This window comes from Berghia stephanieae, chromosome 5 (genome assembly GCF_034508935.2).
Source record: "Berghia stephanieae isolate SIO BIC M18660-M18661 chromosome 5, UCSD_Bste_1.3, whole genome shotgun sequence".
In the NCBI taxonomy this organism is placed as follows: domain Eukaryota; kingdom Metazoa; phylum Mollusca; class Gastropoda; order Nudibranchia; family Aeolidiidae; genus Berghia; species Berghia stephanieae.
In genome coordinates this window covers 55,764,959-55,782,329 of record NC_088364.1, presented here as the reverse complement: position 1 = coordinate 55,782,329, position 17,371 = coordinate 55,764,959, and the positions used below count along the sequence as shown (strand labels likewise).

At 32.1% G+C, this 17,371-nt stretch overlaps 1 long non-coding RNA gene across 1 annotated transcript in view; it reads left to right on the top strand.

Annotated features, from left to right (window-relative positions):
* The window catches only part of LOC144973253 (uncharacterized), a 30,023-nt gene that overhangs the window by 4,941 nt on the left and 7,711 nt on the right, over nt 1-17,371 (top strand). The gene's annotated exons all lie outside the window — the stretch shown is intronic.

The window sequence follows — 17,371 nt, the reverse complement described above, 5'->3', positions numbered from 1 at the left end:
GCCCTTTGTCATACCTCCTCGACTTAGAGGAACATTCTAAACGGTCTGTGTTATCTTGTTGGCATATCAAACACTTGTCCCAGTGTCTGGGAGCAGTTCTTTTGCCATTGTATGTGTATCTGAAATCATGCAAACGCGCATTCCTTTATTTATTAGGCACATGCAATATTCTTTCATATATATATATATATATATATATATATATATATATATATATATATATATATATATATATATATATATCTTTCGTTCTTTCTGTTAAAGACCCATTATCAGCAGGCAAAATGTGTGCAGTGCCTTACTAAAGGACATAACAGTACAAATAGAACATTCTCCCATTGTCCCCATGCGGTAAATGGCGTAAAGTAAATAACTTGCCACAATACAGCATCATAGTGGTTGATGATGATGATAATTATAGCGTTCTTATATACTTTAAGTGGTATGCCGACTCTTTACTGTCATCAAGTTTTACCGAAATAGGTTTTAACACACGTAAAACGATTATAGCAGTATTTTTGGAAAGAAAAGAAAACAGGAGGAGGGGAGAAGGAGCACTGTCCTTTGTCAACACGGTTATCGGCATTTATTTAGCTGTGTTCTTCTAGTTTGTTTTGTCTACCCGTCTGCCAGTCCGTTTTAGGGCAATTGATTATAGTTATTAAATCAGATGCAGAAAAATATCATATTATAGAATATCGCTCACTAGACGTCCTTTAAACAAGTGAAATTGAATAATATTTACGATTAAATAATTTGTATGATTCGTGGATCGAAAGTAAAGGGAAAAGAAAACATTTAGGGCTGTGCGGGTACCTGGGTCCTACCCTGGTACCCGGGTATTGCAGAATATTTCGGGTACCCGGGTATTATTCAATTTCTCTTTAATACGTTATTTTATTGGTTTATATAATATAATTCAATCATATTTAAGTTTTTAAAAAACTATCAGTAATCAAAATAAAATTATTGATTACATTATGGGCTTTCCAATAGCTAGGAATAAGTTAGGAATCAACCTGATTCCAAGAAGTCAACTTTCTCTCGGAAATCGAAACTAATGAACGTCCTTCCAAGAACTCGAGATGGGGACTATAAAAACACCCCCAGCTATTGTTTTCACACACACACACGACATTGCGACGCTGAGTAATTAATCAATCATCTGTCACTATGTCGTCCCAGACAAAATCCCTTTCATGGAATTATTTTGACAGAAAAGATAAATCATACGCAATGTGCAAAATATGTAAGGCTCAGATCAAGGCTGAAGGATCATCCGCCTCAAGCCTTTTAAAACACCCTTTTGCCTTTTGCCTTGATTTTCTCAATCGTTGAGTTGTTGCAAAGTATTTATGTTTTGTTTTGATTCTTAATATTTTGTTATATCTTTTTCAACAGTTTGTTCAAATAAAGATATGCTTAAAAAAAACAAGAAAAAAAACAACAACAAAAAACAAAAACCAAACAGACAAATAAAAAAAACCGCCATATCAACCACCTACCCCCCCCCCCCCCTTCCCCTTTTCATGGCGGGTACCCGGGTACCCGGGTAATTGGGAACCATTACCCGGATCCTACCCGGAACAGCCCTAGAAAACATCCGCTTCGACGCTAAAAATAGTTACCAATGGGAATCCAAAGGATGACGTAAAACAACCTTGAGTCGGCTTGCCTCGAATGTTTACACGATAAAAATGAAAGATATTTTGTCGTCCATTTCAAAATTTTCTGATCTTAAAAACCTTGTAGATCTATCTCAACTAATACTGCTCACTCAGAGTGGTTCTATGTCATAAATTATAGGATTGTTCATATTCTACAACATATGTAATTTTCATGCTTTCAATCCTGATTTGCACAATTTAAGGTTTTTTTGGACCTAATTCCCCATACTATTAGATAAATGTGTATATTTGTGCATTCCCATATATTGTGATGTCTTTACTTTTATTATAGAAGCGCATGCCAATAAATTAAACGACATTTTATATCGGATATAACGTCTCCATGTTCATCATAGGTTTTTGTTTTCTTTTTCTTGTTTTGTTTAATGATAAGATTTGTTTATTGCCTTATTGTAACTGATTCATATTGTATTAACTATGTGTATACAAATTGTATAATCAATATACCCACCTTCGAAACACAGGCCCGAGTATAATAATACTAATAGTAATTATTATAATTATAATAACAACAATAACAATAATGATAATAATGATGATGATGATGATAATAATAATAATAATAATAATAATAATAATAATAATAATAATTAATAATAATAATAATAATAATAATAATAATAATGACAATAATAATAATAATAATAATAATAATAACAGTAAGAATATTAACAACAATAATAATAATAATAATAATAATAATAATAATAATAATAATAATAATAATAATAATAATAATACTTATGATAATAACAACAACAATAATAATAATAGTAATTGTCATGGTCTCAAGTGAGTAAAGAGCTACTCGACTATGCATAAAGATATATGTAGAATGAGGCCCAGAATTTACTAGTTACTATAAATGAAAAACAATTAACGATTTGTTTACAATGAAATAAAAATAATGATGAAATTTAATTAAAAGAGATAAACAGTGATCGTGGCAGTTACAAATAGAGATATGAATATTTTACGTAACTTATGATAATATGTCGGGTTCATAAGTTTACGTTTCCAAGCAGTTGATGGGCTTGGATGATCTATTCCTCTGATAACAGGATCGGACTCGTAAAATTCCACTTCCAGGCAATTGGTAAGAGGTTATTGTGTAGTCCTTTGACAGCGGGCTTGGGTTTGATCCTTGAAGATTATACAATCAAAGTTAAAAGCTCCGGCGTCTTAATGGTGTAGATATAATATCTACAAAGTCCCAAAAGATAAAATCTTCCAGTATATATATAGGAATAGAGCGACTGGCCGTCCGGCATAGATTGTGGAGAGAAAGTGAGTGTCAAATGTTAGACCTATCAGCTTTTATAATAAGTGGCTACGTGACAGAATGTAGAACGAAAAGTATTCACTAATTAGAAATTAATTCGAGGGAAGGCTATAAATGGAAAGACGATCTAATATTAGAAGGTAAAGTTTATCTAAGCCTACCGAAATATAACTGGAGTGAGATGAATTCAGTTCTTAATAAAATAAAATTTAATAAGATAATTGTGAACAACCTTTACTGTGACACCCCCACCCACGTTTAAAATATACTCTTTAACCATTATGGAGAAGATAGATTTTACAAACGGAAGTAAATTTACTATCATGATACTCTAGCATTAATCCATTGTTATGATTTGTGCTACAATTAAATTATTTATTAACTAGACATGGAAATGTTTATATTAACGTAGGTATATGAATGGGCGACAATAACAATGAAAGATTGTGATTACAAATCATTGTGATGAACGACATGATGGCAATGTGATTACAAATCATTGTGATAAACAATAGTGATGGCAATGAAGCATGATTTAAGTCGATGATATGAAGGTAATTTACTGAATGAAATGAATGAAAATGTAAATGGAATATTGACATTTCAATTATTAATCATAAATGAGTGAAAATTCATAACAATAATAGATAAAGAGAAGATTTCCCAAATCATGAATGGGTATGGTATATATATCCAAACAATACTCAATGTTACATTAAGTTGGGTCATCATGTTTACAAATAAAATTATCGAAATTGTGCGTTCTGATTTGGCATAATTTGCGAGGTAACTAACAGTATGCATGAGAGGTTAAGTTATACCTTTCTCACGTCATTACACTAATCGAGAAAGTAGGTCGGCGTGAATATTTTCACAGCCTGGTATGTGAGAGATACTGAAAGTGTAATTTTGCAAAAATAGACTCCACCTTAGTACTCTACTATTATTCATTTTGTTATTTCTTATGTACGTGAGTGGTTTATGGTCCGTTTCGACCACAAACTCTTTTAGCAGTAGATATCTGCTGAATGTCTTTAAAGCAAAGACGATGGCCAGTCCTTCACGCTCTATTACAGAGTATCGTGATTCTCTGTCCAATAATTTTCTGCTTGCATATAAGCAAGGCATTAGAGTTCCCTCATGTTCCTGTAATAGTACACCTGCGATGCCCTTATCAGACGCGTCAGTTCTTACAACAAATTCTTTTGATATGTCGGGTAATTTAAGAATTGGTTCTGAACAGAGTAATGCCTTTAATTGGTTAAAGCTATTCTGACACACTTCTGTCCAAACAATTTTGTTCGGTGACCCATTCTTTGTCAGATTTGTTAGCGGTGTCGCGATGTGCGCGAAGTTGTAAATGTATTTCCTGTAAAAATTTAGGAGCCCAAGTACTTTGCGTACTTCTTTTTTTGTCTTAGGTGGTTGCAATTGTGCGATTTTTGTTTGTTTTTCTGTCTCGGGTGTCTGTGTCCCATGACCAACGGTATGATTAATCCTGCATTTGAAGCTTCGATATTAGTAAACATAGGTTGCGACACTGTGTCTCTATCAAAATACTTTTTTAGCATATTTGCATGGAATGTCTTTGTTGTGTTGTTAATTTTAACCTCGTAATTAACATTAGATTTTACTGCTGTTATTTTGAGTGGTCCTTTCCATGTAGCTAAAAGTTTACTCGAGTCATCGGGTAAGAGTATTAGTACTTTGTCACCAATCTCAAATTTTCTTGACTTGCTTTTTCGATCGGAGTATTCCTTGTATTTCTCTGCTTTTTTAGTGACGGATTCCTGTGCTAGCTTACATGTGTCCTCTATTCTGTCTTTCAGGTTTCTTACATATTCGTAAGCAAACATAATTTCGTTATTGTCCTCCTCATTCCCTTTACAAATGTCGGCTACTATATTGATCGGGCCGCGAGGTGATCGTCCATACATCAACTCAAATGGGGAGTAGCCTGTAGATTCTTGGGGTATTTCTCTATATGCAAATAGGATTGCTGGTAAGTATCTGTCCCAATCATCTGGTTTTTCTGCTGACACTTTTCTTAACATATTCTTTAGAGTGCCATTAAATCTTTCACAAAGACCATTTCCTTGGGGGTGGTAGGGAGTTGTGAATGAGTGTTGGATTCCCATGAGTTTCATGGTTTCATGCATCATATGTGATGTAAATTGGGGTCCATTGTCCGACAGTATCTCATTTGGTATGCCTATTCTAGTAAAAATTGTCATCAATGCTTCAGCTATGTGATCCGATGTAGTTGATTTCAATGCTATCGCTTCTGGCCACCTGGTTGCGTAATCGACTAGTGTTAGTATGTGTGTATGGTTTCTATCTGATTTTGTTAAAGGGCCTATAATGTCAATTGCAACTTTTTGAAAAACTTTTTCAATAACTGGGGTTGTCTCTAATGGCAATCTCGGTATTCTGCCTTTTGCGACTCTTCTTTGGCATGTGTCACACGATTTCACATATTCTCGGACGTCTTTAGTAATTCCAGGCCATGTGAAATTCTCGGATATTCTCTTCAATGTGGAAGAGCTCCCAAGATGTCCAGAAGTTATTGAATCGTGCGCTATTCCAAGGATTTTGTTTCTGTAAATACTCGGCGTGACCAGTTGTTTAGCTATTTTGTTTCTTTTCCTATGTAACCTGAACAGAATATCTTTTTCAATGATGTATTCAACTTTTGATTTCGTCCCTTTGTTTGCGATATTGAAATATGATGTTAAAGTCGGGTCCTTTTTCTGTTCTTCAATGAACGTGTTCCTGTCAAATTGTTGTGGTTCTAGAGAAATAGTCATTGGCTTCTCTGTTGTCTTAGTCATCTTTCTTGTTTCTGCTAGACAAGCTGTTTCTTGGGTTAATGACCATTCTTTTACATCTGTTGGGTTGTCTTTAAGACCTTTTATATTGCCAACAATAACATCAGCGACGGGGTTGGGAAGTATACAGCATTCCACTATTCCTGTATAGTATGGGGTTTCTATGTACACGTTAGCTGTTTCAAAGGTTTCGACTGTGCCACTGAATGTGATGCATTGTACCGTTTTTCCAGTTTTGTCTTCGTCATTGATCAAAGATGCTTTTATTCCTACTGTACTGCATCCTGTGTCTCTCAATATTTTGCAATCAGTTCCATTAGCTTTGCCTTCACAAAAAAAAGCGATCCTGACTTGTGAGTTTGTGTTAAAAGTGACATACCTTTCACGCAATACACATTTATATTTTCTCCTGACATTACTCGTGTCTGATTGTTTACACTTGTTTGGAGTGATGCATTTGCAGTTTCTTTTTGATATCCACGATTTTGTAACATTTGTCTGCTGTGTGGCCTTTCATTCCACAATATTGACATTTAATTATAGGTTTGTTGGTTTTCTTATACTCAGTATTATTGTCAGTGCTATTTCTTGTTTTGTTTTGATAGGATCGGCTATGGTCTCTATTGAACTGTTTGTTCCATGGTTTGTTACTATGATCATCTTGTTTCACTTGCGTGTTCCGAGTGATTGATCGGCTCGTTCTATTTGAGTACTGAACTTTAGGTGTACCTGCACTCTGAGCAGCAGCAGCGTAGTATGGTTCCTTCAATGTTCTGCTAAGGGGTGTCAATGGATGTGCGCTGTTAAAGTTTTCTGCGTAGATTTTTAATTTGTCCAAGTTTTCTGGCTTTCTCTCTTTAAAGAATGCGACTAAATCTGGGTTGCAAGCTTGATAGATTCGATTCTTCAGCGTGAGATAGTAAAGGCCTGCAAAGTCGTATTGTTTTACGTTTGCCAACTCAAGCCACCGATTTAGAAATTGAGTAATTCGGTTCACGAATGTATTAAAGTCTTCTCCACTTTCCGGTTTTGCAGTGTGAAACCTTTCCTGGTAACCATCTTCCGTTAATCTAAATCTTTTTAGTAGAGCGTCTTTAATTTTTCCATAGTCATCTGCATCTTCAGTTGTTAAGGTATAGAAAACTTTTAGCGGTTCTCCAGATAAGCAGTTAATCAAGGCTGTGGCCCATTTGCTTTCTGGCCAACGATAACCTTTAGCCTGAACTTCGAATCGGTGTAAGAAGGATTCTAGACAGTCTGAGCGTTCATCGTATGTTGGCATGCGTGGAAGTTTCACGAAAAATTCATCTCTATTATTATGTTTTCTTTCATGTCCGGTTTTTGTTTTTTCAATTTCCAGCATCATTTGGGTCCTTTTGGTTTCTCTTCTGCTAAAGCTATTTGTCTTTTTAGTTCCCTTTCTTGGACTCTTTCTTCTCGTTCTTCTCTACGTATTCTTTCTTCGTGTTCTTTTTCTTCTCTACGAATTCTTTCTTCATTTTCTTCTCTACGAATTCTTTCTTCGTGTTCTTTTTCTTCTCTACGAATTCTTTCTTCATTTTCTTCTCTACGAATTCTTTCTTCTTTTTCTTCTTTTATTTTCTCTTCGCACCATGAAAATATTCTTTCCTGGGGTATTTCTAAGTCCTTTGCGAGACTTAAGTATCTTTTATATGCTTCCATTTTTGCAATAAATTAGTTACGATGTTTTATATATATTATATTGACAGGATACTGTTACTGACTGTTTTATTTATTTACACTTACTGGAATGAACTGTTCTATTTTTAGAAATCTCTCTCTCTTATTTCAACTTATTATGTATGTTGAATTTGATGCCTTTTATCGTTATATCTTATAAAGCAATGTGTCAATACAATGCGGAGTTATGACTTGAGTCCATAACAATGTGTCAATCGCGTGTACTCTAAACTATGTTACTACGAAAAATGTATCACCAATGTGTGTGACTCGTCGTTAGTTTGTGTACAATTATTCGCAATGACGCTAATATACTAGAGTGTGATAACAATAATAGGATGCCAAAATAATCCCAAGTTATCTATCACTAAATATAACACGACGGCTAGTAGACTCCTTTTATTATTATTTAGTTTTTAAAGACTCACTTTTCAGAACATAATATATATAAGTGGTTTTCGGTAACAGTAATATGCCAAAAATGCATTTAAAACAAATCACTATGCAAAACAAATCACGATGTCTATAGTTACTATGTGATGCCCAACTCATGTAAAAGAGAATAATGAAGGATATATTTACCAACTCAGTTCGTGGCTGGGACCTCTCTCTTGTTCAATGGTTGTTCAACAATTGTAATTAGGCATTGAAGAGTGTTTAACAGTGATGTCTGAAATACAAAACAATAAAATATCGTAAGATTTACAATAGTTACAAAATGTGTTCACAACACTGAGTGATTGGATGATAGGTGAATGAATCGTTATGGAATGTAAACATATTGAAAACAATTCATGAATGAGGCAAACAACAAAATGAAATGAGTGATATAATAACAAAGTGAACAAGGAATGAATGAATGAATGAAAAACTGAGTGAATAGATGAATGAATGAATGGATAATGTATGAATGAAAGAATGAAGGGAGGAATAAATGTATGAATGATTGGATAAATGAGTGAATAAACGAATGAATGGATGAATGAATGAATGAATGAATAAATGAATGAACAATGAATGAATGAATAATTTATAAATGAATAAATGAATGAAGGAATGAATCAATAAAATGCTATTCAATTTGAATGAAAGAATGAATAGATAAATTGCTATTCCATTTAAATGAAGAAATGAAAAAGAAAAAAAAATTAATCCTGTAAATAGGGAGTTCAATTAAAATATTATCAAGTGGGGCAATTAAGAGTTTTACAATTTAAACTTTTAAGTTAGATGAAATAGATATAAGTAACTAAATAAATTCAATTCTTTATATGTGTCCCCTCCAAAATGTCATGGTCTCAAGTGAGTAAAGAGCTACTCGACTATGCATAAAGATATATGTAGAATGAGGCCCCAGAATTTACTAGTTACTATAAATGAAAAACAATTAACGATTTGTTTACAATGAAATAAAAATAATGATGAAATTTAATTAAAAGAGATAAACAGTGATCGTGGCAGTTACAAATAGAGATATGAATATTTTACGTAACTTATGATAATATGTCGGGTTCATAAGTTTACGTTTCCAGGCAGTTGATCGGCTTGGATGATCTATTCCTCTGATAACAGGATCGGACTCGTAAAATTCCACTTCCAGGCAATTGGTAAGAGGTTATTGTGTAGTCCTTTGACAGCGGGCTTGGGTTTGATCCTTGAAGATTATACAATCAAAGTTAAAAGCTCCGGCGTCTTAATGGTGTAGATATAATATCTACAAAGTCCCAAAAGATAAAAATCTTCCAGTATATATATAGGAATAGAGCGACTGGCCGTCCGGCATAGATTGTGGAGAGAAAGTGAGTGTCAAATGTTAGACCTATCAGCTTTTATAATAAGTGGCTACGTGACAGAATGTAGAACGAAAAGTATTCACTAATTAGAAATTAATTCGAGGGAAGGCTATAAATGGAAAGACGATCTAATATTAGAAGGTAAAGTTTATCTAAGCCTACCGAAATATAACTGGAGTGAGATGAATTCAGTTCTTAATAAAATAAAATTTAATAAGATAATTGTGAACAACCTTTACTGTGACAGTAATAATGATAATAATAATAATAATAATAATAATAATAATAATAATAATAATAATAATAATAATAATAATAATAATAATAATAATAATAATAATAATAATAATAATAATAATAATAATAATAATAATAACAATAATAATAATAATAATAATAATAATAATAATAATAATAGAACATATAAAATTAGGAATAAAAGTACTAAAAAGTATTTTAACAGCCATGTTAGCAAAAACAGGAACAATATTACCTAATAATAATAACAATTATAGCAACCACAATAACTACAACAACAGTAATAACAACAACAAAAACAGTAATAATAACAGTAATAATATTTGATTTTATATCAATTTTCTGATCATATGTGTTCTTAATATCGCTAATGGATATTTTTTGGCCATATTTGATTTTAGAGATGACCGTTTTTCCAACGAGAATCAAATGATTTATCAGAATACGATCCAATTGATTGATTCCAGGATAATCAATCAATCCCACCATTACTTTTTGAAAATCTATATGTATTTGTTTCCCTATGTTACTGTTAATTATGCTTTCTACCTCCCGCCATACAGATTTTACTGATTTACAATTTTTAAAAAAGAAATGCTCAGTATAGTCTATTTCATCACAATATTGACATGTATTTTAATTTGCAACTTTCATTTTATAAAGCAATATATTGGTAGTGTAAATATTATGCATAATTTTCCATTGTAAAATTCTTAATCTTGATTCTTTTGTAAAAACATAAGGTAAAATCCAATGTTTTGCTTGTATCTCTACGCTCTTTTCCCCCAAAATCCCTTAACATGTTCTATTGATCCTTTTCCTCTAACATTTTGGTATAGCTCTTTTCTGGAACGATTTTGAATAATATTCTTTTTTTTTTTGAAATTTTATCAAATCTTCTGATTTTGAAACTTTTAGGCTTGATAAAGTACCTTTGACTACACTATAATCAAGATCTATTCCATTATAATTCCCATATATTCTTTGAATTCCCCAATTGACATGATACGGTTTGAATCGATATAGATGTGCTTGACGTAAAACACTTTTTTGCTATTAGATTAGTAGAAAACAGTATTTTACCTTTGGATTTAATTTTGTTATTGTTAAAAATTGATTCATCTGGGTGAATTTCCATACTTTGATCTTCATGAGGAAGGTTAAGATAATATTCTATTGGAACATTTTTCCAAAATATGTTTATATTTGCTTCCTATGCCCCCCCCCCCTTCCAATGCGTCGAAAAAAGTAATTAAATACTACTTTCCAATCGTAACTTTCATCTGAATATAACTTTTGTCTCCAATTAATTAGGAAGTGTATTTTTGTAAAGAAATGATGTCAATCATATTCAGGCCTCCATTACTTCTATCGTTACACATAGTCTTTCTTTTTACTTTCTCAAAAGCTCTTCTATTTGAAGTTTTTTTTGCCACAAAAATTTAAAGAACAATCTATTTATTTCCTCTAATGCAGTCAACGGGATTGAAATACTCTGCATGATATAGATTAACATAGAATTACCAAAAGTTTTGATTATGTTTATTAATCCTCTCAGAGAAAGTTCCCTTTTCCCCATAGCTTAAGCATTTTCTTTATGCTTTAAATTTTATAAACCCAATTATTTTATTTTTCCGTAGCTGTCATTTTGAAACTGAATATTACTCCTAAATGTTTTAGATCATCAACAATTGGAATGTTGAACAATGAATCTTTTCTAAGGTTTTGATTTTTGTTCAATTGCATAATTTTAGATTTACTTTTATTCAAAGTAAGCCCAGAGAATATCGAAGAACTCACTGATTTTTTGTAACACATGTTTTAAATCTTTTTGATCCTTTAGAAAAAAAGTTGTATCGTCAGCATATTATTTAATTATAAATCTTGTGTTTTCTCTTCCTTCTATTCCTTGAATGCTTTTCTCCTGTCTTACTTTAGATGCCATTATTTCTACTCTTAGAGTAAAAATTAAAGGAGATATCGGACAACCTTGTCTAACGCCTCTTTGCATATCAAAATCCCCCGATATATGGCCCCCATTCTTTACACATACCTTCCTATTATTGAGATATTGAAATAATTTCCAAAACCAAAGTAATAAAAGGTTTTTAATAGGAAAGTTGTTGATATAGTGTCGAAAGCCTTTTTTATAATCAATTGATAACATTAACGAGGAGATGATAATTTCTTTTTCATATTCTATTAAATCATCAATTTCCCTCAAAATTTCTGCAATGTTTCTTCCACGAATAAATCCTTTTTGGTCATTACTAATTATATTACTTATAACTGTTTTAAGTCTATTTGCCAAGGTTTTTGCTCGTATTTTATAATCAGCATTTCTTAAAGTTATAGGCCTCCAATTCCCTAAATCTTCCTTATCGATTAATTGATTTTTCGGTATTAACGCTATTATCCCCCTCCTTTGACTGTAAGCATATTTTTAAAGGACTAAACTGAAAACAGTTGAACATCGCTGTTTTGATCTCATCCCAAAAACTTTGTAAAATTCTACTGGAATTCCATCTGGCCCTGGGGAGGATCCATTTTTCATTTTTTCTATAGCGCTCCTAGTTTCTTCTAACGTAATAAATCTGTCACATACTCGTAATTCTTTCTATTCATTTTTTATTTTAGGTATAATGATATTTTTTACATATTCATCACTCAACATTTCTATTGTTTCGTCTTCTTTCAACTCGGTATAAAGTTCTGAATAATATTTACAAATTATTTCTAGAATTTCCAGCTCATTTGTAACATAATCATTTTTTATCACTTTTCAATTTATAAATTGTACTGTTTACAGTCCTGGTCTTGTCTAATGATAGAAAGAATCTATTACTATTACATTTCTCTCCCTCCTCTATCCACTTGATGCCCGCTTTTACTATGGCACCCATTGTTTCTTCAATTTATTTTACTTCAATTCATTTCGGCAATTCCAATATTTGTGATAAAATATCAGTGTCATAAGAGTAATATACTATTTGTTCTTCTAGTTTATTAAGGGCTCTTACTTCTTCATTATAGGTATCTGATTTCTTACGAAATTTATATACGCAGTAGTCTTGAGTAAATTCCTTGATGTGTATTTTAACACATTCCCACCTACGGTGAGGATCCAACCTTTTGCTTTTCTCCTTTGCAACTTTGGATTTTTTTTCATTCATGTTGTATATTTTAAGTCACTCAATGTTGATACTTTCATTTTAAATAAAGAGGGTCCTTTTATGAAGGATATGAATTTAAATTTTGATATAACTGCTCTATGATCTGTAAAGGCAATGCCTTTAATTTCTGCTTCTTGTAAGAAAGGTATAATCATGCTATTTAAAAAGATATAATCTAAACGTCTAGCTGTCAAAGGAGACCCTCTACTCCACGTAATTATTTTTTCTTTTTTTTAATGTTTTATTCTCCATATATCTGTAAAGGCTAATCTATTAATAAAATCATTAAAATTTTCAACATTTTCTTTATAATACGGATTGCCAGATATTATGATGATGATAATAATAATAATAATAGTAATAATAATAATAATAATATAATAATAATAATAATAATAATAATAATAATAATATAATAATTAATAATAATAATAATTAATAATAATAATAAAATAATAATAATAATAATAATAATAATAATAATAATAATAATAATAATAATAATAATAATGATGATAATAATAATAATAATAATAATAATAATAATAATAATAATAATAATAATAATAATAATAATAATAATAATAATATAATAATAATAATATATAATAATAATAGTGTGATGATGAGATAATGATGATGATGATGTGATGAGAGATGATGGTGATATGATGATGATGATGATTGATGTGACTGATGATGAGATGATCATGATGATGATGGATGATGATGATATGATGATGATTGATGATGATGATGATGATGATGATATAATGATAATATAAATAATATATATATAATATGAATAATAATAATATATAATAATAATAATAATAATAATAATAATAATAATAATAATAATAATAATAATAATAAATAATAATAATAATAATAATAATAATAATAATAATAATAATAATAATAATAATAATAATGAGTCTTATTATTCCTTATTATTATCATTACAATCCATAATGATGATTATGCTTCGTTTGGTGGGATTTTTATTGTTCGTTATGGTTTATTTAAGTTGTTGACAAAAATTTGTAACATTTCTTTTTTGGCTCTCGAATTGTCGTGCCGTGTTTTATATTTATTTTTTTATTTCTTTATTTTGTCGTTTGTGTCCCACACTACCAAAGGCACGATAACAAAGGCACGATAACAAAGGCACGATAACAAAGGCTCGTGGTCTGCAGCTATTAAAGTGCCAGCGTTTGATTTTGCATTTGTTGTGAATATTTTGTCTTTGTCTGCACAGAACAAAAGTAATTTGATTGTAAATGTTGATAACTGCTACTGTTTCTTTATATATTATTATATTTAATTCGTCCTACCCATATCCGTAGAATGGGGAGATGAAAGGAAAACAATAAATAAGTCGAAATCCTCACAGTTCAATCGACGCTACTGTCTAGTTTGGTTTCTTGTAAATAAGCAATATCCAATTCATAATTTGACACAAACTAGGCCAATTTATCAATTCTAACTATACAAATAAGCGTTCTTACATTAACCCTTTCCTTACCACCCATTTTCAAAATTTTCCCCAAACCTTTACACCCTCCCAACACAAAAAGAGGCATTTCTTACTCAAACAGATAAGCAACAAGCACATTCTATACATAATATTGTTCGATAATATGAACTCTATTACAGAATGTCATGTTTTTTATAGCTATAGCGAAAAGAAATGAAATCTGGATGAGAAGAGTGACGGTTGAATCGTAACAAATGTTACGATTTTCCAATAGGTGGAAAGGAGAGGGTTAAATGTTCCAATGTTGAAATGAACTTTCCGCCTGCAAAATACAGTTTAATAAAGAGACACAAGTGGCTCAGTGCCAACAGGTGAGACGCATATTGACCGTCATGGAATGCAATAATAAATACTGCAATTCAAAACGCCGGTGCAACAACAATCAAATTATGACAATACGTACGTATGACTCTGATCATAGCTCGATAGGATTCAATAGTCTGATGTCACGTCGGCCCAGCAACGAGTATCTTGGTTCTAAACAAAGAAATCGGTACTTTTTATTCTTCACATGCTGGCTAGAACGTTTTCACATGTCATGTGATCAAAATGTATAAAAGTCAAAACATGATCAGAGTTATAATGTTTTTCTCCTCTCGATACACTTTTATGCTCATCAGAGAAATATTTCATTTGGGCGTCCGCCATTATTCCGATAGTTTAGAACCAGTTACTATGTTACTATGCGTTATTACGAGGGAAGTGACGTCACGACTGTTGAAGCCTATCATCGTAGCAAAAAAACTTCTGCAACTAGGAATGGAGAACTAAAAACTAGTGCCGCGCTGAAGACCGGTCTGGACCGCGGTCCCACGGTCTTTTAGCTGTGAACCGAAGACCGGTCCCATAGGGGAAGACCGGCGGCGGTCCTCACTTCTTATCACCTTTCAACTAGTGCGGGGCGGTCCTTGCAAGGACCACGGTCCTACGGTCTCGCGCCATAGCCTACTACTTCCCCAGCGATTCGTTGCTTCGGTTGCCTATCTTCCACCAATCACCACCCATCCCACTTAATTAATCGCACCCACCCCTTTGCCATACACTAAACGACACAGACGACCATACAGGCAGACGACCACCAACCTCCACTCCGCAAACCGCCCTTTCGTGTGTGAGATGGGGGGAACAGGAGGCGCACGCCTTGGACGATTCCATTATACGGGGTAAATTTCAAAATTTACTACACCATAATGATCGCAATGACAATGATCTATGGTGAAGGCATGACCCTCTTCTCTAATGGGTTATTGTTTGAAATGTATGTGACTACTAAAGATGTGTGTGTGTTTGTGTGTGTGTGTTGTGTGTCGAACCTAGCAAGTAGCAAATCCGATTTTTTGTTTTCTTTTGTCCATCTCTTGTCACCACTCCTTTCTATCGCAGTGTTGTCATTTAAAATAATACAATAATATTAAAATTTCGTTTGGTGTTTTTACTAATCAAATAATATGAGTTTCATTAGTTTCTTCCTTCCAAAAAACCCAGTTATAACGTCTGAATTTTAAAAAGTCCAATAGAATATTTGGGGACCCCGATAGCTCAGTTGATAGAGCACTCTCTTTATACGCAAAGGGCCAGAGATCGATCCCGGGTGCAGTCGATTTTTTTCTGAATCCCTGTCTACTCAGCAATGAATGGGTAGCTGAGTTTGTTAGATCTGGCGAAAAGTCACCATCGACCCCTCTTATTACCTCATCCACCCCCTCTTATTATAACTTCACGTCTCTCTCTTACTCTTCAATGCTCGCTGCCCTCTAATGTGTGTGTGTGGGGGGGGGGGGGGGAGGGGGGGGTAGGAGTTGCGTGTGTGTATCAACGCCACGAACAACTCGATCAACGCCTTGGGCGATGCCATTATCTCCGTTAATGGGGATAAATTTCAAATTTTATTAAATTATCGAAGTAACAATGAAGTACGGTGAGCAAATAAAGAAGGCATCACCCCTCTTCTCTAATTAGGTTACAATTTGAAATGAGTGTGACTACTCCGTGTGTTTTACTCCTGTAGACCACGGTTTTCATCGTGTAGCGGTCTTTAACGGTTCAAGAATGAACGATCCCACGGTCTCAAAGGTCAAACCGGTTCGAATTTCCAACAGTCTCTCAGGAATGTTCAATGTCGAAAAGGACCGGTCTCTAAAAAACTTGAGAGGAGAGAATGAAATACGAACGAAACAAAAAATTACACAGTATTAGACAAAGAGTTATCGAACTTAGAAGTAAAAAGTTGAATAAAAGAAAAGTTGAAAATTTTAAGAAATGCAAGAACAAGCTAGAAATGTTTAAAGCAGTAGGTCTATTAAATCAAAGACCATTTGACAACCCAAAGTTAGAGGACGACACAGACAAATTAATTCTTAATCCCACCGACATTTCCAATGTTCTTTTTGAATTTTGCAAAAGAAATTTCAAGACAAAAAACGCCAAAAATTATCTCATTTGAGGAAGACCCGGAACAGTTACTTATGAACTGTGTCTCATTATAGACGTGGTAGATGGCTAAGGTCAAATAAAATGCATCTTATGACGGAGGTTACCCTCTAAGTCTTTGTTTCATAACAAATCCTTGAAGATTAAAGTGCTTAGGTTGTGGAATTACCTTTCATACAATACCAAAAAAAAACAAAAAAACCTGAAAATTTAGATACGTTTAAAAATAGATTAAAAACTAAAATGTTTAGAATTTATTTTGACAATTATTGTGCTTTATATGTTTTAATTTATGGTAGATGGTAGATAGAAATGTCTAGTAATGTGTGTGTAAAGAGTGAATGCTAAGCACAACCCACTTGTCAGTGGATTAATTAATATATTATTATTATTATTATTATTGTTATTATTATCATCATTATTATTATTATTATTATTTTATTATTATTATTATTATTATTATTATTATTATTATTATTATTATTATTATTATTATTATTATTATTATTATTATTATTATTATTATTATTATTATTTATTATTATTATTATTATTATTATTATTATTATTATATTATTATTATATTATTATTATTTTATTATTATTATTTATTATTATTATTATTATTATTATTATTATTATTTATTATTATTATTATTATATTATTTGTTATTATTA